The 21,725-nt window shown below is 41.8% G+C and overlaps 1 protein-coding gene and 1 long non-coding RNA gene across 2 annotated transcripts in view; one reads left to right on the forward strand and one right to left on the reverse strand.

Moving 5' to 3' along the window:
- Positions 1 to 593: 593 nt before the first annotated feature.
- Positions 594 to 21,725, forward strand: part of EMP3 (epithelial membrane protein 3) — a 35,347-nt gene continuing 14,215 nt past the window's right edge. Inside the window, exon 1 of the mRNA XM_056542321.1 lies at positions 594 to 750. The gene's annotated coding sequence lies outside the window, so the exon portion shown is untranslated. The remainder of the gene's footprint in view (positions 751 to 21,725) is intronic.
- Positions 878 to 21,725, reverse strand: part of LOC130293521 (uncharacterized) — a 56,266-nt gene continuing 35,418 nt past the window's right edge. Inside the window, exons 2-3 of the long non-coding RNA XR_008848234.1 lie at positions 16,683 to 16,823; positions 878 to 1,066 (exon numbers count right to left, since the gene is read on the reverse strand). This is a non-coding gene — a long non-coding RNA (uncharacterized LOC130293521). The remainder of the gene's footprint in view (positions 1,067 to 16,682; positions 16,824 to 21,725) is intronic.

Here is a 21,725-nt window from a genome sequence, read left to right on the forward strand (position 1 = left end):
CACATCATATAGGGGGAGATTTATCAAAACCTGTGCAGAGGAAGAGTGGTGCAGTTGCCCATAGAACCAAAATCAGATTGCTTCTTTCGTTTTCCACAGGCCTCTAAAGAGGCCTGTGGAAAATGAAAGAAGCAATCTGATTGGTTGCTATGGGCAACTGCACCACTCTTCCTCTGCACAGGTTTTGATAAATCTCCCCAATAGTGCATAAGTTTAAGCCAATCTTTGGCACCACTTCCGCTCCAAAGTATTGCCTGTGTCTTCTTGGCATAATACAGTTATGACAAGTTTGTGACGCACGATTGTTCTGAACACTGCATAAGTGCAATCCATGTCTATTCACTGAAGATATTTTTTTGCAAACCCACACCCCTTTATACCAATTTAACTGCTTGAGATCCCAGCGTAACCTAAAACATCTGTCTGTAGAGACAGTTGCAGAATGTGAGTGCTGGAGAGCTGCCCAGTTTAGAAAAGGGAAGGGTGGTGGTGGTGTGTGTGTGGGGTGGGGGTGATTAATATGCTTAGCAAAGTTCTCTTTTACGTGTAGTTTGGATGGGTGTGGGGTGGGAGGGTTGAGGTCTCCATCAACTTTTAGAAGAAGGGAGGAGTGTTGTAATGCAAACACTTCATGTAAACTCCCACTTAAGGCATCACTTCTATGTGAACAGAGGACTACAGTGTGTGAGAGCTAAAGGCAAGAGAAGATCATCTTTTTAAAGAAGTCACTTATTGAGCCCCTACATCTTGGTAAGATATCTTGATATTTACAATTCTCTATAATCTGTACACTATTTGCTTACGGTACTTTTGTTTACTATCATTGCATTCTAAAGTTATTTAGGCAGAAAAATGTAAAGCAGAACATACAGCCGCTACATCTTCTTATAATGTAAAAGAATTATATGTATATATTATAAAAGGCAAAACAAAGCAATTATGTCTATATTATAAAAAAGCAAAACCATTCCTTGATACTTTTCCTTCTGTCGCTGTAGATATGTAGCTCTGTTTTTCTACTGCAGGAATAGAATAGACACAGATGTTGGAGTTTGCTTGTGGGGCCCTGCAATGAGGAGGGAGAAGAGAACTTGTAATAGAAGGAACATGTGGTTTAAATCTTTTACAGAAGTAAAATGCACTCATTCATTTTGTCTGTTGACCATCACAGTCCATTTGGATGATCTTTCCAGTGGCAAAACTTTTTTGTGTAAAAAAAAATTGTATCTGCTGTACAGAATGGATAAATATTTTCCGTCTGTTAGTTAAAAGAATAATTATGGAGTACTCGCTGCACATACCCACATATGGTGATGTTCTACACTCATTTCTTAAAGGGGTATTCCAATCTAAGAAAGTCATCAGCATTTCACCAGGACATACCACCGCATTATTATCATTGAAATATGTTCCTATTAAGAGTGGAACTCTTCATACAGAGGATCAGTGCAGTCGGACCGCCCCCCCCCCCCCCCACACACACACACACAATCAGGTGATCTTTATTGTATTGTTGACTTCCATGGTATGCATTGCATTGGTGTAGGCCTGGATTTTTGGCTGGGTGGATTCTTCAATTCAAAAATATGTTTGCAGCCTTTTTGCAGCTCTTCTAATACCCATTCGCCTAATCTTTACACACATATATATATATATATATATATATATATATATATATATATATTTATGTTTGGTATGTCACATGAGTGAGTTACAACACATCAGTGAGCGGCATACATAGTTAGTATGGTTGAAAAAAAAGACATACGTCCACCAAGTAAACCCCTCACATTTTTGTGAATATTTTATTATATCTTTTTATGTGACAACACTGAAGAAATGACACTTTGCAATGTAAAGTAGAGAGTGCAAAGCCTATATAACTAATACGTTTATCTTGGTCTTATCGGACCACCGGACATGGTTTCACTAATTCCTCTGCTTGTGTCAGCAAACAGTTTTGGGTTGTCTTGTGCTTCATCTTTAGAAGAGACATCAAAAACAGCACTTCAAGAGTTGTAAGCAGGAATTACAAACAGTGCTGATCCAGTCAGGGATTACAAACAGCGCTGATCCAAACAGTCAGGGATGCGAAGATAAAAGCAGTATTTATTCAAAAGACATGCAACACGTTTCACTGCGCATGGGCAGCTTCATCAGGCATGAAGTGCTTTTCTTTCGATCTTTAGAAGAGGCTTCCTTCTGTGTTGACAGCCATGCAGACCAGTTTGATGCAGTGTATGGCATATGGTCTGAGTACTGACAGATGACCCGCCCACCCCTTCAATCTCCGCAGCAATGCTGGCAGCAGTCATACTTCTATTTACCAAAGACAACCTCTGGATATGATGCTGAGCATGTGCACTCATCTTCTTTGATTAACCCTGGTGAGGCCTGTTCTGAGTGGATCTGAGTCCTGTAAAACCGCTGTAAGGTCTTGCCCACCATGCAGTCACATGAAAAGTCTTGTCACATGAAAAGATATGATAAAATATGTACAAAAAATGTGAGGAATGTACTTACTTATGTATCATTGTATGTTCTAGCATAGCTTATAAATGGCTGGAGATATTTTGATGAAACTTGGTACATGTTACTTCTATGTCAAGTAAAAATATATTAGAGTTAAATCAAACCTAACCCACCCCCTTATGCAAGAGTGTTTTTTTTTTTTTAAGTCCATAGGACTTTTGGTAAATCTCCTGATCGCGTTACTCTTGGGCTGCAGAGAATACCAAAGGACTTTTAAACATCCTGTTGGCAGACAGGTGCAATGGGTTATGAGGTCAGGATATAAGGACAGCATATAAGAATGGGATATGAGGACAAGAGAGTAATTGTTGCTTTTCCTCTCCCACAAGTTGTAGGTAGGAAGACCAGACACTGGTACTAAATAGTTAAATCCCTACATCTCAGGAAACGGGTGTAGCAAAAATGTAAAAACATTATTCGCATCTGGGCACCCGAGGCTACAAATAGGCTTATATGTAACATAAATTTCTCTTTTTTTAAATTTTATTAATTCCCAATATAATTTTATTTCTTCCCAATGTCCTTGTTTAATCAACCAAACAGAGGGTTTATCATATACTTGACTCTACTCCTTAACCCCTTAAGGACGCAGCCCTTTTTCACCTTATGGACTGAGCCCTTTTTTGCAATTCTGACCACCGTCGCTTTACGAATTAATAACTTGAAAACACTTTTACCGAATATTCAGATTCTGAGACTGTTTTTTCGTGACATATTCTACTTTATTTTGGTGGTAAATTTTCGACATTACTTGCATCCTTTTTTTGTGAAAAATCCCCAAATTGCATGAAAATTTTGCATTTTTCTAACTTTGAAGCGCTCTTCTTGTAAGGAAAATGGATATTCCAAATAAATGTTATTTTTATTCACAAATACAATATGTCCACTTTATGTTGGCATCATAAAATGGATATATTTTAGCTTTTTGAAAAAATTAGAGGGCTTCAAAGTAGAGCAGCAATTTTCAAAAATGTCATGAAAATTGCAAAATCTGAAGGGACAGATGTTACAGAACTACAACTCCCAGCATGCCTGGGCAGTCTAGGCATGCTGAGAGCTGTAGTTTGGCAACATCTGGAGGGCTACCGTTTGGGCACCACTGTAACAGTGGTCTCCAAACTGGCTGTCTGGGCATGCTGGGAGTTGCAGTTTGGCCTTCCTAGTGGTTGCCACAGTAAAGATCACTTTACTTTCACTTTCATTCCCCCTCCCCCCCACCACCGTAGTTTCCCTACCTGAGCCAGGATCCAGCAGCCTCCAGCAACGATCGGGAGGTCCCCAGGCATCTTCTCCTCCAGGTACCGACCTCCATCTTCTCCCCATGTTCCCCTCGACATCCAGGGGTGGGCAGAAGGGGGGCTGCCATGGCAGCCCACTGTCCTGCCCTGCCATTGGTCAGAATCAGTTCTGACCAATGGCAGGGGATAGGAGGAGATCGCAGCACTGCGACCTCACTCCTATCCGTCAGGATGATCAGGGCTGTCCCTGACCGCTCCGATCATCCCTATTTTCCGGGTGATCGGGTCACCAGAGACCCGATCAGCCCAGAATAGCAGAAAATTGCATGTCTGAATTGACATGCGATTTCCTGCGATCACCGACATGGGGGGGGGGGTCTCAGGACCCCCCTCGGCGATGTGCCGGGATGCCTGCTGAATGATTTCAGCAGGCATTCCGGTCCAGTCCCCAACCTGCTAGCGGCGGGGACCGGAATTCCCACGGGCGTATGCATACGCCCCACGTCCTTAAGGACTCGGGATGCAGGGCGTATGCATACGCCCGGCATCCTTAAAAGGTTAAAGTCCTTACTTCAAACAACTTTCATCCATGGACAATCCAGACCACAGTTCAGGCCTCATGGCAGCCAGCCTCCTATTATATGCTGGGCCCAAATTCTCAGACTGGCATCTAACACAGCCCCTCTGAGTCCTAGCTATAGACCAACTCCTGGGTTGAGGTCTTCCTCAACATTAGACACCCTGTGTGATGATGCCTCTCACAGTCTTCAGCAGATTCTCCAGAACTGGCTTTTCCCTAGGCTGAGAGGACTCTCAGCTTAAGTTGCTACATCGGCAGCCCAGATAGAGCTCTGCTATCACTGCAGCAAGACAAACCTAGCCCACCACTATAAAGCAATAATGATTTATTTGGGTGGAGTCACCATCTGCTTACCAATGATAACGAGACCTTGCTAGACAATGTTGAATGGCACCACAAGCATTCTAATGTACACCAATGCAGCATCTATATAGGTTCCTCTTCACACTTTTTTCAGGCCTCTAGTCAATGGCCTCTCTTATGATAAGCATGCTGCTCACACCTCCAGCCCACTGACACCTTTCCAATGAACAGACCGCTCTGACTTCCAGCTTACCAACACACCACTAATGGACAAACCCAGGCCTATCAGTCTTACAGGCCAATCACAGGTCTTCCCGGCACCTTTCCTGTCCTTCAGATGCCAAATCACTTTCTTTTATTAGCTCCTCTGTTGCATTCCTTTCATCAATGTGATACAGTATCACAATGAGGGTATGTTTAGAAAAGGGTATGTAGGAAAATGTGTGAAATGTCCGCCCGGAAAACATTTCACATATTTGAAAGTCTGGCAGGTGCAGGGACCACTCTGAAAAGCGCCATCTCATAGATAGCAATGCATTTCCAAGTGAAATCCACAGAAATAATACAAGTATATTCTTTTTGCGGACACCAAGATCTAGACTCACGGCATCTGCCACAGAAATTTCACCATGTGCACATTGCAGGAGAATCCTATTGAAATCAATGGGACTCTGCTTCAGCAGAATGTCCATGTGGAATATTCTGGTGGCATTCTGCAATGTGAACATACCCTTCCTCTCCTGCCCATGTCAGCAGGCACTTCTATTACACTTCCAGAGGTCTCGACAACTACACATATTTGAAATTACCTCTGACCACTTACATTTGCCTGTCAATAACACACATGCTGTCAACACTTACATTGTTAGCTAGAAAGCTGCCCCTAGTAACAATTCAAGTCCTAAGTCAATAAACTGGATAACCACCTCTTTAGGAGTGCCACTTTACTTCACTTGATGTACTGGCACACAGATTAACTTGTTACAGACTTTTCTATGTACATCACATTCCAACCTATTGGTCACATATAGCAACAATCCCTGAATTCTTCCACAACCAATGCTTGCGTCCTCTCAGCTACTGTCCTTTCACAGTGATAACTCAGGCTTCTACCATTCTGCCTGCCTCTTTTTTTACCCCACCTGCATGTTATTTTTTTCCCTTTTTATCTATAGCACCAACATATTCTGGAGTACTGTACAAAGTACCATCCTCAGTTTTCTTATCACACACAAGTCTGATTCATAGAAAGCCATTTAACATATCAGTTTATATTTGGAGTGTGAGGAAAATCAGAAAGTCAGAAGGAAGCAAGAGAACATACAGACTCTATGCTGCCCATATTGTGGTTTCAGCTCTCGTTTTTTTCCATTGCCTGATAGAATAATGAAAGCTGTTTTGAGCAACTCCTCATCTTTTGGGTGCACTAGTATTCATAGGTAAGGTCATTAAATGAGGCAGATTTCTTCATACTAGCTGGTAATCTGGTTAGTTAGAAACATCTAAGGCTACTACTGTGACTTTACTGAAGCTTTCTGCAAGGTCAGAAGGACTTGGCTTCCAGGGACCCTGGTGACTTCTGCAGAGTGTTAAGATGGGGTGTTGATGTTGGTCCTAATCCATCATGGGGTGCCCAATAGGGATAAATGTAGTCATCTAGCTGGGTCAGTACCTGGAGGGCTCATAGGAAAAAAATGGAGAGACAGCATTGGTTGTCTGAACCCCCCCCCCCCCCCCGTCCTAGCAGTGAGTGTGGTGGCCATGATGAGAATGCTGTTCCTTGGCATTTGTGTGACAGTCATAGAGGAATAAAGAAGGTGAGCAGTATCTTGCAGTAGTTTAATGATTCAGAGCATGGCTTCCGCTCAGTCTGATGACCTCTAGGCACTCTGGGCAGACATCAATATCTCCTGCTCAGTGAGGCAAAAGTGAGCAGGAAGCATCCACCATTCTTCTAGTATGTGATTCCACAAGTGGCCTCACTTCCAACACATTTTGGGCAAAGCCGGATCCCTTCTGAAGGGAAGTAGTTTAAGGAGGGGTTCACACGTAGCACATCTGCAGCATATTTCACTCTGTGGGAAATTCACCGGGCAGTGGGTAATCTGCTGCAGTTTGTGCTATACGCAGACAGACAGGGCTACCCCACCACAGCCCTGTGTGTTCAGTAAAGTTTGAAGGCAGCGGGCTCGCACAACAGAGTCATGTCAGTGATTGTTATAGTAGTTACTATGTGCCCTTGCTTACAGTTTAGGGTCCTGTATAGGGCTCCCTCTTCCTCCATGAATTTGGAATTCTCTAACAGGGAATTTGAATTTTTATTACTAAATTAGATAAACTGTGGCGTGAAATGGAGTGCAATAGGTAAAGAGGCATTTTAAAGCAGACTTCATGGAGAAAAAAGTGTTGCCAAATAACTTCAGACTTCATGGAGAAAAAAGTGTTGCCAAATAACATCCATTTAGATGAATGGAACTGATTTTCAATTGTATAAATTCTGTATCATATCTGCCTAGTGTGACTATACCCTAATGTGTTATATCTCATTCTTAATGAAGGAACTAGCTACTGATGCTCATATCAGGAGCAATGCACTCTCTTTCTCAGTGAAAGCTATGAACAGGAAACATGTGACTTTGTTAACCTGTTGTCGACTTTACTAGAGCCAAATCATTATGCATATACTGAGAAGTTTGCTCTTATTTCCCATAGTTTTTTTGTTTTGTTTACTTAGTTTGTCTATGGAGACGACCATACTTTGTCAAGTTTACGACAGTTTTTACAGCTTGTGTTGTCTCCATAGGAAACAAACAAATACAACACTGTCTAATGTTGCTGGAAACCACAGTGGGTTGTCTGAATGATAAGACGCTGCCTTATGGTAAAACTTGTGTCATGTGTAAGTAAATGAAGCAGATTACTCATACTGTGGAAATCCCTTTTATAATGATGAAAGTATTTATTCATCACATGTCCAGAATGACTGGAGGTTGATATGAGCAGATGAAAGTCTCTTTATCGTTCTGCTTTGAACCTTTATTTGCAAGAATTTACCCAGGTTCCAATGTATACATAATCTTATTAGGCAAGAGGGTCTAATCGACCAGGATGCAGACGTTCTTATAGGTTGAAGAGTGTACACCAGGATGAGTGCAGGCTACGCACCTCAGCTTTCTATTATGGCTTCCTTTTTGTATCCTCTATTAGGAAGCAGTGGGGGGTGTTGCCTCTGTGCTTTTTATGTGGCTACCTTTGCCTAAATAAAAAATTGTATAAGTAAAAAATGCACTTCTAGATTAATACAAAAAAACACAAACCATTTACATGTAACAAATACGTAAATAAGTAACTCACTGTGGTGTGCCAGGAGGCTTGTATGCAACGCCATGGAAGGCTTGTGGTGATGACTGTAGTAGGTTGTGTAGGTTGTGTAATATGTCACATGGCATGAGTGGTGCAATCCTATATCCCTCTATGAGCCCAGTACAATACAATGTAGATGCTTTGGAATCTTGCATGACTTTTATGCAGTTCTTTAGAATACAATGTTGGTTTCAGGAGAAGCAGTAATTGGTCACTTGTCACAGTCATTTTAGAATTGTGCGTTATACGCAGACTTTAGCTTTTTGCAGCTTTGTTACTTTGGTAATATTGTGCTATTCTTGTACTTGTAGCTCTATGTTCTACTTGAATTTAGTAAATAGATGTAGCTGTAGTAATGCACAAGCTTTGTGTCTTATTTAACTGAGCAAACTGACAAGGAACCTCATGGGGGGGGGGGGGGGGAACCAGGCAAAGATGTAGAAATTCCCTCCACTTACTTCTATGTGGACATCTAGAGACATGTCTCCTTTGGCATATCAAGGAAGAATACCTGGACCAGTACCAGGGCAAGCAACACCCAGATTTGTTTTGAAATTGAGCCCCTGAATTCTTCTCTCAACTGCTATTCCTTGTTTCTTTAGCTTTTTGAGCTGTAGACATATACATCCCTGCAATGGGACTTGCTAGGCAGATGGATCTTCACTGTGGACAAGAATACAGTAATCTACTTGCATGAGGTGTGCCTGACTTTAGGTCCAATGTGGGCTCACAGTTGTAGTCTACTCAGGACAAACAATGAGGGTGCAAGTACTGTGTCCGCTTTGTTTTGTTTATCTGCAATGGTTCCAATTCCTATCAATTGAAATAATTGCAAAACCCCTTTAAATGCTTTTGCATGTAATACAGGCTGTTTTTTCTCTGCACAAGGGAGTACCCTGCAAGTACTTCTCCACCCCTGTGTCTTATTGCAAAACCACAGGCTAATTTTTGTACTGCATTATAAAATTTGTAGTTCAAGTGCACTTTCAGTGTAATAATGAAAACATGTCCCTAATCCACTCAAGCACTTTATCCCCTTAAGGACTCAGCCCATTTTAATTTTTACGTTTTCATTTTTTCCTCCTCGCCTTCTAAAAATCATAACTCTTTTATATTTTCATCCACAGACTAGTATGAGGGCTTATTTTTTGCGTGACCAGTTGTCCTTTGTAATGACATCACTCATTATATCATAAAATGTATGGCGCAACCAAAAAACACTATTTTTGTGGGGAAATTAAAACGAAAAACGCAATTTTGCTAATTTTGGAAGGTTTTGTTTTCACGCCGTACAATTTCTGGTAAAAATGACATGTGTTCTTTATTCTGAGGGTCAATACGATTAAAATGATACCCATTATTATATACTTTTATATTATTGTTGCGCTTAAAAAAAATCACAAACTTTTTAACCAAATTAGTACGTTTATAATCCCTTTATTTTGATGACCTATAACTTTTTTATTTTTCAGTATAAGCGGCGGTATGAGGGCTCATTTTATGCGCCATGATCTGTACTTTTTTTTGATACCACATTTGTATATAAAAAACTTTTAATACATTTTTTATAATTTTTTTTTTAATAAAATGTATTAAAAAAGTAGGAATTTTGGACTTTTTAAAAATTTTTTCGTTCACGCCGTTCACCGTACGGGATCATTAACATTTTATTTTAATAGTTCGGACATTTACGCATGCGGCGATACCAAATATGTCTATAAAAAATGTTTTTTACGCTTTTTGGGGGTAAAATAGGAAAAAACGGACGTTTTACTTTTTTATTGGGGGAGGGGATTTTTCACTTTTTTTTTACTTTTACTTTTACATTTTTTTACATTTTTTTTTACACTTGAATAGTCCCCATAGGGGACTATTCATAGCAATACCATGATTGCTAATACTGATCTGTTCTATGTATAGGACATAGAACAGATCAGTATTATCGGTCATCTCCTGCTCTGGTCTGCTCGATCACAGACCAGAGCAGGAGACGCCGGGAGCCGCACGGAGGAAGGTGAGGGGACCTCCGTGCGGCGTTATGAATGATCAGATCCCCGCAGCAGCGCTGCGGGCGATCCGATCGTTCATTTTAATCGCGAACTCCCGCAGATGCCGGGATCTGTATTGATCCCGGCACCTGAGGGGTTAATGGCGGACGCCCGCGAGATCGCGGGCGTCGGCCATTGCCGGCGGGTCCCTGGCTGCGATTAGCAGCCGGGATCAGCCGCGCATGACACGGGCATCGCTCCGATGCCCGCGGTTATGCTTAGGACGTAAATGTACGTCCTGGTGCGTTAAGTACCACCTCACCAGGACGTACATTTACGTCCTGCGTCCTTAAGGGGTTATATAGTGCAAATTCACACCCTTCTTTGAAAAAAGTTTCCACCCATGGCAATTCTGAGAAAAGTGCGGATGGTCAACCAGTCATCATTCAGAGCACCCAAGGCTACAAGGTAATATAAACAGAAAAACACAAAAAATGTGTGCCACCTAGTGTCCCAACATTTTATACTTTAGATAATACAGTTCCCTTGGTTGCTACTTCAGTCAGGATTACAATATGAACAATTTGCTAACACACAGACACATACATGGAGACATGGCCTACTCATGGCGATAATACCGTATATACTCGAGTATAAGCTGACCCGAATATAAGCCGAGGCCCCTAATTTTACCCCAAAAACCCAGGAAAAGTTATTGACTCGACTATAAGCCTAGGGTGGGAAATACATCATCCCCCCATTTAATCATCCAGACCCCCGTCATCATCCCCCCCTTTTATCATCACCGCCTGTCAATCCCTTCATCAGTGATCTTCAACCTGCGGACCTCCAGATGTTGCAAAACTAAAACTCCCAGCTGGGAGTAATGGTTTGTAGTTTTGCAACATTTGGAGTTGTAGTTTTGCAACATCTGGAAGTCCGTAGGTTGAAGACCACTGTGAAGGGATTGACAGGCGGAGAGTTCACTCGAGAATAATCCAAGGGGGGCGTTTTCACCACAAAAATCGTGCAGAAAAACTCTGCTTATACTCCAGTATATACGGTATAGATTGTTACAACACTTCTGGATATAACAGTAACATATCTATGCTGTTAATTAATCATTTCATGTACTACAATGTACACTATTACACATTCTTTACATATTGCTGTATATGCCATAAATGGTGCCTGGCACAAATGTATTTATTGAGACAAGGCCAGAGCCACGTTCCCTGTGCCAGCTGGAATTACATTGGAATCTACCAGGATCTGGGATTTAGGTGAATAGTTTTCATTTACAGGAACGTAAGTGGGGATTTTGTATTTCTTATTGTTTTACCTGATCAGGCTTGTTTTATGATAAATGTTTCTGAAGGAGAATGAATGGAGCCGCGAAGAATGATAAAAAAGGCGCAGTCTTCCTTTTCAGGGTTTAAAGGAACAATCCCTAAACATGGATGTGATTCAGGAAAGACCTCACTCACACAAGTGTATTACTGCTCAACATAACGGTATAAAGCTGTAACACAATACAAAACTTCTATGGGGCCTTACTACACTGCCATGTGCCTCTGATCTCATACAGCCTTATAGTTAAAGGGGTACTCTTTTTTTTTTAATCAACTGGTGCCAGAAAGTCTGACGAAGCGGTCTGAGACTCGTGAAACAGCTGTCACACATGATGGAACGCTCCTGAGAGTCCTAGCCAACCTGCGATCACTGTGTTCCATGGACATTTGTATCACCCCTTTGGAATAAACTTGTATCCTGCACGAAGAAGTACGGGTGAGTGCGTTTTTTTCTCATACATCTATATTCGAACCAGCGATTTGTGCACTTCCACCAGCACCCTCACTCAGTGCAGCCATTATAGCCTCACACGACACCAGTGCGGGGCATGCCGACCTATTGATCCTACTAGCTACCAGCTAGCAGTGCCGGAAACCTCTTTCTCACTCGGTACAAAAGATTTGTAAATTACTTCCATTAAAAAATCCTTAATCCTTCCTGTACTTATTAGCTGCTGAATACTACAGTGGAAATTCTTTTCCGTTTGAAACACAGAGCTGTCTGCTGAATCACGAGCACAGTGCTCTCTGCTGACATCTCTGTCCATTTTTAGGAACTGTCCAGGGTAAAAGGAAATCCCCATGGCAAACATGTGCTGTTCTGGACAGTTCATAAAATGGACAGAGATGTCAGCAGAGAGCACATTGGTCATGATGTCAGCAGACAGCTCTGTGTTTCAAAAAGAAAAGAATTTCCGCTATAGTATTCAGCAGCTAATAAGTACAGGAAGGATTAAGATTTTTTAATAGAAGTAATTCACAAATCTGTTTAACTTTCTGGCACCAGTTGATTTAAAAAAAAAAAAAAAAAGTTTTTCACCGGAGTACCCCTTTAAACTTACATCAAAATGCTTAATAAAAAACATTAATTGAAAAAACTGAACTTAAATAGAGTGTGTATAAATTGCGGAAAGATAACATTGTAACATGGGCTGGAAAGTCAAGCTACAAATTAAATTTTCAGTGCATGAAGCACATGGTATGGGACGGGTCCATCACTGCGGTCAGATGACTCACATCTGTATTTCATTTAAGCTGAACACAAGGACATTTTGTTGTTAGTCACAGGGAGTTACATGATAAAGTCATTTTTCCCATCTCTTTTCCGACATGTTTGTAGGTTCATGTAATTTCATTCATCTCTGCTTTGAAATGACCAAAATAATACTGTCGCCTTTTCTCTGCTGGGTGACCTTTGACTGTAAAGAAGAATTCTTGACTGCTTCTTAGGATACCCTGCTGACCTTGTACACATTCCTGACTGTATAAAGAGAAGGGGTCAATGGATATAGCAACAACAACTGCGCAGTTAGAGCCCCATATGTGTTTGGGGGCAGGGGGAATGTGTAAAGTATTATGGTGACACCAGAAAATGTTTATTTTTATTCGTCTCCATTAGTTTAACTTGTCTTTACAAAATGCTGTTAGTCCAATAAAAAAGGGATTACAAGATACTGCAACATTTTATGATTTTCATCTGCATCACTGGACTAATACGGCCGCTCAAATTTACTTCATTAGTTTAACTTAGAAATATATAACTATGTTTTAGATGTTCTAATTAGAAATTCCAGGATAGGGACAGATACACAAAAGCTGAAAGGAAAAATCCTGTTTTATGTAAAGTGTCCTGAAAAGTATTATAATGGCCCCTGGTGCATATGCACTTGACAGTCTGAACCAACAAAGAGGGGGTTCAGGAATTCTCCAGTAATAAGCCTTTACATCTGAGCGATCATTTCCATGGTTCTGATTTGTCATAGGAGCAGCACAATGAGAATACCACAATTCTGGACCCGTTACCTGTCAGACATAGGCAGTGCCCCTCACACCCCACTCAGAAGGTTTTCCTAATAGTGTCTGTTATCTTACCGAACAAACTACAGTACAGCTGCAAACTCCACTATTTAGTTCTGTTGTTTTGATGGAAACTGTAATAGAGGTGCCTAATGCACAATTGTAAGTTATACTAAAACAAACCATAACTTTTAATGTGTGATAAAAATCCCCTAAATTATCTTGGTAATGCCCCTTTTTATAGGACATACAGATATAAGAGGGCAGGGCAAACCGAGTTCACCATAATTCTTTCATGCATTTCTATCTTTCCTGAGCACAATAAATGTTATGCTTTACTTTAGTATGTCTATGCCCTCATTATTACTGGGATATTTTTATATAATTTTTATTCTGCCTGGGCTCCTTCAAAAAATATAAATGAAAATAAAAGCTTTGACTTACCTTTCACCACTCCCTAAGTGCACGGAAATCGGTCTGCCATCCTTCAGCCCTGGCCTTCTTCCACATTCTAGGGGCCCGACGCATCAGACTATGCTAAACTTATGGCCAGCCGCAGTGATGTCCCACCTCGGACGGTGAAACACTGATCGGTAGTGCCATGTAATGGGCCCTGCCTGACTCCTAGTGTCTGTGCCAGTTACATCACACTGCCGAAGGACGAGAGACTGATATTGGTGCTCAGGTGGAGCAACGGGAGGTAAGTTAAAGTTTGTTATTTTTCTTGCAGAAGCCTGGGCAGAATGGAAAAAAAATGGAAAAAATAATGGAATAAACTAATACTTCACTTCACAAGGGTATTCCAAGTTAAATTAACGTATCTTCTATCCACAAAATAGGGGGTAAGTGTGAGATCATGAAGGGCCCAACCACTGTGCCCCACACTCTCCAAAATTGCAGTCCGACTTATTTGTTTTAAATGGTGCATAGACAATGATTGAAGAAGTTGCACACATGCTGATCCACTGCTCTGTTAAAAAATAAAATGATTTGCCATTCTGAAGATCATGTGTATGTGTGGGCGGCACTTATTCCCTATACCATTGATAAGGTTTCCATCAGAATACCCCTTTAGGCAGGGATCAAGTCCTGGGGAAGAAGTTGGAAACCCTCCCAAGATTTCCACTCAAAGGCTGGTCCTGCAGGACTCACTGCTATTAGGAACAGTGTTCTTGTTGTGGGAAAAGTGCAGGAACTCAGTTCTTATGCGTTCCTGCAGGACTTGAGCCCTGCCTTTAGGGGAAACATTACTTTTACTGTCAGATGTTACTGTGTGCAGTTATAAGAAGCAGGTCCACAGCTGTAATTCCAGGGAGCAATTGATCAGTACAAGAGGGCACATGCATCTTATTACCATGGCATTTCATTATAGGGGTTATAAGTAAGGCCAATGTGATGCCAATATAGACTATGGTCATTGGGCCTTGTTTATGCACTATAGGGTCATATAAGAATGATATGGTTATTTGTCATGTAATACCTTTTGGTCTTCTCGCAAATCTATTGGTTGAAAAGAAAAATATGTTCATGAGGACCAGGTATTTATTCTTTATTTCAGTTTGTTGTATTATATTACACAGTAGATTTTCAAAAATGATTGAAGTAAATACAGCACAATAACACTCTATGAACAGAAATTTTTACTGTAGAACATAATCCTTAGAGTGATTTGGTGGCCTTTGACCTGTACATTGTAATGAACAGCGCTCTGGCCAGAGATACCGGCCGTGAGCGCATCTTTCCCCATATGTCGGCTCCCGGCGGGGCTGGGATTTGCATCGCGGAACGCGCCCGCATGCGAGTCCCAGCCCATCACTCACATCCGTCCCTGGCCTCTGTCCCTCAGCTCCGACCCGCATGCCCCGCCTCCTAGCGCGCACGCCGGAGCTTTGGAATTTAAAGGGCAAGTGGCGCCCGTAATTAGTATTCACACCTGCACCATTGTTATAAGTTTTTGCTCATCCCTAGTACCCTTGCCAGATCTTTGTTTGCCTTGTGCCTTAGAGAAAGCAGTCTTAGTGTTTCCTTGCCATGTACCAGACCTTTGTATTCTGTGACCCAACCGTGTTTCTAGCCGCCAGCCTATTGATGGTTTGTGATCATTTACCACAGCAAATTGACAACCAATAGGTATCCTCACACAACAGCGGAGATTCTCTCTCAGTCTCTGAATAGCACTCTTTTGTCTGTGTTAAGGCCTTACTTGCATAGGACATTGTAGAGATGATGACAATTTCAGACAGCTGGAATTAAACTGTACCAAGTCCTCCTGGATGAAATCTATGATAAGCTCTGTAGACTTTTAGGTTAGTTGTCGCAGGGGTTCAAAAACAGGGGTTAGATAAGGTCCATACTCATCACCAATCCAAGATTGTAAGACTGTTGGTGGGTTTTTATTTTACAGTCAGACTTGGTGACCGTTACTGCTGAAGAAAGGGACAATGGATTTTCTATCTTTCTCTCAGAAGTTAAAGGGCTTTAGAAACATCATGTATGGATGGCCTTGTTGGTGAGGGTCTGACTAACACACCTATAATACTGTTGTCTTATGTGAAAGACTGGTCTTTGGGCTTCCTAAAACACGAGGGGCAAAAAGCAAGTTTGACCCAACTGATCTAATGATGGCTATCCTGAGGGGGGTCCACCAATTTTAAAAGTTTGGATAACCCATTGTATTGTTAAAAGGAATCTGTAAGTTGCATTTGCTGCTAAGAGCTGTAGGTACTGTTGGATAGCTGTTGGTGTATAAAAGCCAACTGGACCTTTCCTGAAACTTATGGCTGTTGCCATGCATAAAATAGGCTTTTTATTCCTTAGCCAAATGTCAAAGTGGGGTTGAGCAGCTCAAGTACCACAGCTTTCAGTTTCATGACTGATCTACAGCGTTTCCCTCATTAATTCCTTTTAAGAAGGGTGGTAACAGTTTAAAAAAACGTACATTGAATATTAAAAAAATGGTCCTTCCTAGTGATTTTTTTTAGAATGCATGTAACTTTCTTTAAGAAACAAAAAAAAAAAAAACAACCCTGACATATCAATGTAGCAATCACTAGACACCATGCAGAGGAGAGATGAGACTCACAGGGTCATAAATTCAGAATGTGCACAAAGGGTGCTGTTGGGGTATGTGCCCTCTTACTGGGGGTATAAGCCACTCTGCTACAACCATGGTGTTTATATACAGGGCTAAAGCAATGGGGAACAAAATATTTGCCCTGGATGAAATTATACCTAGCTATGCTTAAATACAAGTATTTGTACAGCGTCACTGACAAGAACTGTGAAAAGTAAATTATTTACTGTGACTTACTGCATATTTTAAGAAGAGTTTATGTTCTGTTCATCACCGATGAATGTGACTGTGAACCTTGAAGATTCTAGTAAATGTCTCTGCCTTGGGCACATTTGGTCTCATCTGGCTCAGTGTCAAGGAGGCATTCCTGCTTCTTTCCTGTAAACAGTGGAGCAATTGACAAATAGGCATACTTTCCAAGCATGAAAACTGTTAACTTTAGAAACAACCCTGTGTATCCACACAGTTAGCAGTCACTGAAATCTTCACATATGTCATTCATATTATGGGCTGTGGAAGTGTGTACATATATAAAATAGCGCCCAGCTACTTTACAGAAACATTGATCAATGGTCTTATATGTAAAAATGTATCTGTAAAGACTTTCTTTTTCCCTTTATTCTATTTGTGATCTTTAAAGGGGTACTCCGCCCCTAGATATCTGAACCCCTATCCAAAGGATAGGGGATAAGATGTCAGATCGCGGGGGACCCCCGGGATCTCAGCTGCAGCACCCACCTTAACGACTTCCAGCAACGCTGGAGGCTTCGGATCCCGACCACGTGAGCGAAAGAGCGTGATGTCACAACTCCGCCCCTGTGTGACGTCACGCCCCCCCCGTCAATGCAAGTCTATGCGACTGGCGTCACGCCCCCTCCCATAGGCTTGCATTGAGGGGGAGGAGCGTGACATCACACGGGGGCGGAACCGTGATGTCACAACGCTCCGGCCCCTGGATCGACAGTAATCAGACTGATTTTAACGGGGTGCTGCGTGCAAGATCACGGGGGTCCCTAGCGGCAGGACCCTTGCAATCAGGCATCTTATCCCCTATCCTTTGGATAGGGGATAAGATGTCTAAGCGCCGTAGTACCCCTTTAATCCAGTAATGGGTTGTTACTCAAACGGTCTAAATGAATTTTAAGGGGAATTTCTATCATAAGAAGATTATATATATAGAGATAGGTAGCGTTGGCAAAGAGGAAAGTTCAGAGTACAATTTAACACAAAGAACATTTATTAAATGGGCACTGTCGTGAAATAAAAAAATTGATATGTTGTAGTACTTAAGTACTACAACATATCTCTAATATAGTTTAATTAAAAAAAGTGATTTTAAACCAGTTTAAAATCACTTTTAAATTCGGCCACTAGGGGTCGCCCTCCTAGTGGCCGAATGCATTCGGCAGTGACGTCACTACAGAATTTCGTCTCATTTGAGCCTGGCAAATGAGTCGAAATTCCAGTCACTGCGGTGCTCGCTCCCGCCTGTCAATCAAACAGGCGAGAGCGAGCACAGTGAAATCCAGGGCTACGCATTGGCTCCCTGTACTCTCACACTGGCTGCCTCCCTGCTGCATATTCTCCCTGCAGCAGGGAGGCACATGGTTCTTACCTCTCCTTACAGCTGCGGCTCCAGTGGGGATACGCCGCCTCCTCTCTGCTCCTCGCAGCTGTGTCCTGTCATTACCGGGGGGAGCGCCATTTACATGAGGGCCCATCACACACTGAGCAACAAGCGTGTACCCGGCTTCCTGTCATGCTCCTACACTCTGGTAACTCTCTCTATGGTTCTGGAGGTATTTCAATCCTCCAGAAACATAGAGACAGTTTACAGAGTGTAGGAGCATGACAGGAAGACGGGTACACGCTTGTTGCTTGCTACGGACCCCCGCTCATGCTCCAGCACAGGTGAGGGGGGGGGTGATATTGGTCGGGGGCTGGGTGTCTTCCAACACAGAGTGCCTCCAGTTGTTTCACCACTACAACTCCCAGCATGCCCTGACATCTATTTGCTGTCAGGGCATGCTGGGAGTTGTAGTGGTGAAACAGCTGGAGGCACCCTGTCAGGAGAACAAAGGGCGGAAGTCGGCCCCCAGCAGGCATCAGTGACGTGGTGCCTGCTAGGGAAGTCTGCCTGGTAGTGAGCACACTACCAGGCAGACAAAATGCCATTTTTAAGATAATAAAAAAATAAATAAAGGCAGGGAGGGGGTTAGGGATAGATGGGCAATAGGCAGGGACAGAAAAAAAAAAAGAGGATGGTGGGAGCTACCCTTTAAGTGTCTGAAGGGCCAACAGGGGGCCAGAACCATGGGGTAAAGAGGGGACCCAAGAAATCCAAACCATAAGGGGATCACTCAAGGCAGAGAAAAAGTGTGGTGACGATGAACCTTGTGTGTCATACACATCTGCACTTCCTAATCCAGACGTGTGGGTGTTCTATGTACAGCACAGTGCAAGTTGTCTGTGGAATAGGGTGTAATCCCAGTTATACAGTTATTATTATTGAGTAGTTTTATACTATTTTTTATGCAGTTTGCACAAGAGGGTGAAGACTATCTGCTTCATATAGTACTGGCTGTGCCCTGCTGGCCAAGGTGAAAATTATATTTATAGCATATTACATTATTTTGTCCATCTGTTATTTATGACTACAAAACCCTGAGTACAAGCTGTGACCACTACATTGAAGTAATAAAAGTCATTTCTTTGTAGGACAGAGAGTTATGTCTGTGTTCATATTTTCTGTTCATAAACTGTACAAGACTAATTAGATCATATCCTTTTTTAGCCAGCTACGCCGTAAAACTAGAATTTATGCCGTCTAATAGAAAATGACACTTGTGAGTGCGATCGTGTTAAATCTGCATAGGTTGGAGATTAAAGTCAGACGTTATTAAAAGATAGATTAAATGCTGCTATTAGTGTTTTACTATGATCTCGTGATATATTAAAACTTGTAATATAGTGTCTTCATTGGAACTGGAGTTCTATGTGCCCACCAAAGGAAATAATTCTCAAGGCCCATCCTACTTCTATACTACACTTGTATCTACTCTTCAAGGTGTTGTCTCCTTTTTGGATGTAAAGAGTTACTGCCATTAAAAACAGCATGCAGACATATCAAAAGTTTTTTTTTTGGTCAGTGCAAAGACTCCTACTTCTCTCCCACTGATCACACAATCTATGTCACTGCAGGTGACAGGCTTAATTTTCACTCTATGGAACCTGAGACCGATAAAGAGCTAAGCTAGAAAGTGAAGGGCTCTGCTACACACTCCTCCAATCTGCAGTGAATATAAAAAGTCTACACACTCTTTTATAATGCCATCTTGTTTTGATAAAGAATAAGACAATGATAAATCATTTTTATTTGTGTGTTGGGAGCAAAAAAAAAGGTAAATCATGTCAGAACTTTTTCTGCCTTAAATGTGACCTATAATTTGAACATTTCAATTGCAAAACAAACTGACATCTCTGAGGGGGGAAAGAAAATAAAATAACACACTATAATCTGGTTGCATAAGTGTGCACACCCTCTTGTGGCTGTGTTCAGGATTAAAGGGGTAGTCCAGTGGTGAAAAACGTATCCCCTATCCTAAGGATAGGGGATAAGTTTGAGATCGCAGGGGGTCCGACCGCTGGGGCCCCCTGTGATCTCTCTGTACGGGGCCCAGGCTCTCCGGCCAGATAGCGTGTGTCTACCACTGCACGAAGCGGCGGCACACACGCCCCCTCAATACATCGCCATGGCAGAGCCGGAGATTGCCACTTCGTGCGGTGGTCGACGCGCCCCCTTCGCGCGGGCTGTTGGGGCCCCATACAGGAGATCGCGGGGGGCCCCAGCGGTCGGACACACCGCGATCGGCAACTTATCCCCTATCCTTAGAATAGGGGATAAGTTGCTCACCACTTGTTCACCACTGGACTACTCCTTTAAATAAACCAATTCAAACTCATGTTCAATAGAAGGGATCTCATTGTTCAAAGATATCAGTGAGAAGAAGGGTACTAATGAAGTTCCAAAGCATTAGATCTACCATGGAACACAGTGAAGACAGTCACCATCAAGTGGAGAAAATATGGAATCTCCAAAATTGATGAAAAGATGAAAATAAAAAATGGTCAGGAAGGCTCTCAAGAGGCCTAATGCAACACTAAAGGAACTGCAGGATTTTCTTGCAAGTACTGGCTGTGGGCTACAATCTCCTCTTCATATGAGTGGGCTATATGGTAGGGTGGTAGGATGGAAGCCTAGTCTTACAAAGAGAAACATCCAAATCTGACAAACCTTTGCAAAAACTAGCATCAAGTCTCCCAAAAGCATGTGGGAAAATGGTCAGATAAAACCAAGGTTTAAGTTTTTGGCCATAAATACAAAAGGTATGTTTGACTCAAAAACAATACTGCACATCACCTAAAGAACACTATACCCACAGTGCAGCATGGTGGGGTGGTAATAGCATCATGCTTTGGGGCTGTTTTTTTTTTCAGCTGGAACCAGGGCCTTAAGGTGGAGGAAGTTGTGAATAGTTCCAAATATCATTTTGTCATAAAACCCTCAGAAAGCTGAAGATAAAAATTTAAAAGAAGATTAAATGTGTGGAGTGGTCCAGCCATAGCCCAGACCTTAATCCAATTGAACATCTGTAGGGTGATCTGAAGAGGAGTGGGCAGATATTGCCACGTCCAGATGTGCAATGCAAATAGACTCCTACCCAAAAGACTAATTGATTAAATAAAATCAAAAGGTGCTTCAACAAAATATTAGTTTAAGGGTGTATACAGTTATGCAACCGGGTTATAGTGTTTTATTTTGTTACCCCTCAAAGATTTCAGTTTGTTTTGCAATTGAATTGTTAAATTATAGGTCACATTAAAGGTAGACAAAGTTCTGACATGATTTATCTTTGTCACACTTTTAAACACCACAAGAATCTGGCATTTTAAAGGGGTGGGTAGACTTTTTATATCCACTGTATATCTAGAGATTGTTAGGGATGTCAGCACTGAGACCCTGAACAATCAATACTTTTCACATGTATTTTTTTTTTCTTTTAAGACAGTAATGTCCTGTGATTTCCATAGGCTCTAATAGAAATACTTTATGAGTTTTCCCCCAACATAGGTAGTGGGCAGCCCTAAGCATCTTATCTCTATGGGTGCCTGCAATTTAGACTAAAGTGGCAAGACACATGAAATTGGATTTTTCCACAATTTCCACTATGTCCTACTTGGATTGTTCCTCCTAATAAAGGGGAGAAACATTATTATTTT

This window comes from Hyla sarda, chromosome 10 (assembly GCF_029499605.1).
Source record: "Hyla sarda isolate aHylSar1 chromosome 10, aHylSar1.hap1, whole genome shotgun sequence".
NCBI classification, from domain to species: Eukaryota; Metazoa; Chordata; class Amphibia; order Anura; family Hylidae; genus Hyla; species Hyla sarda.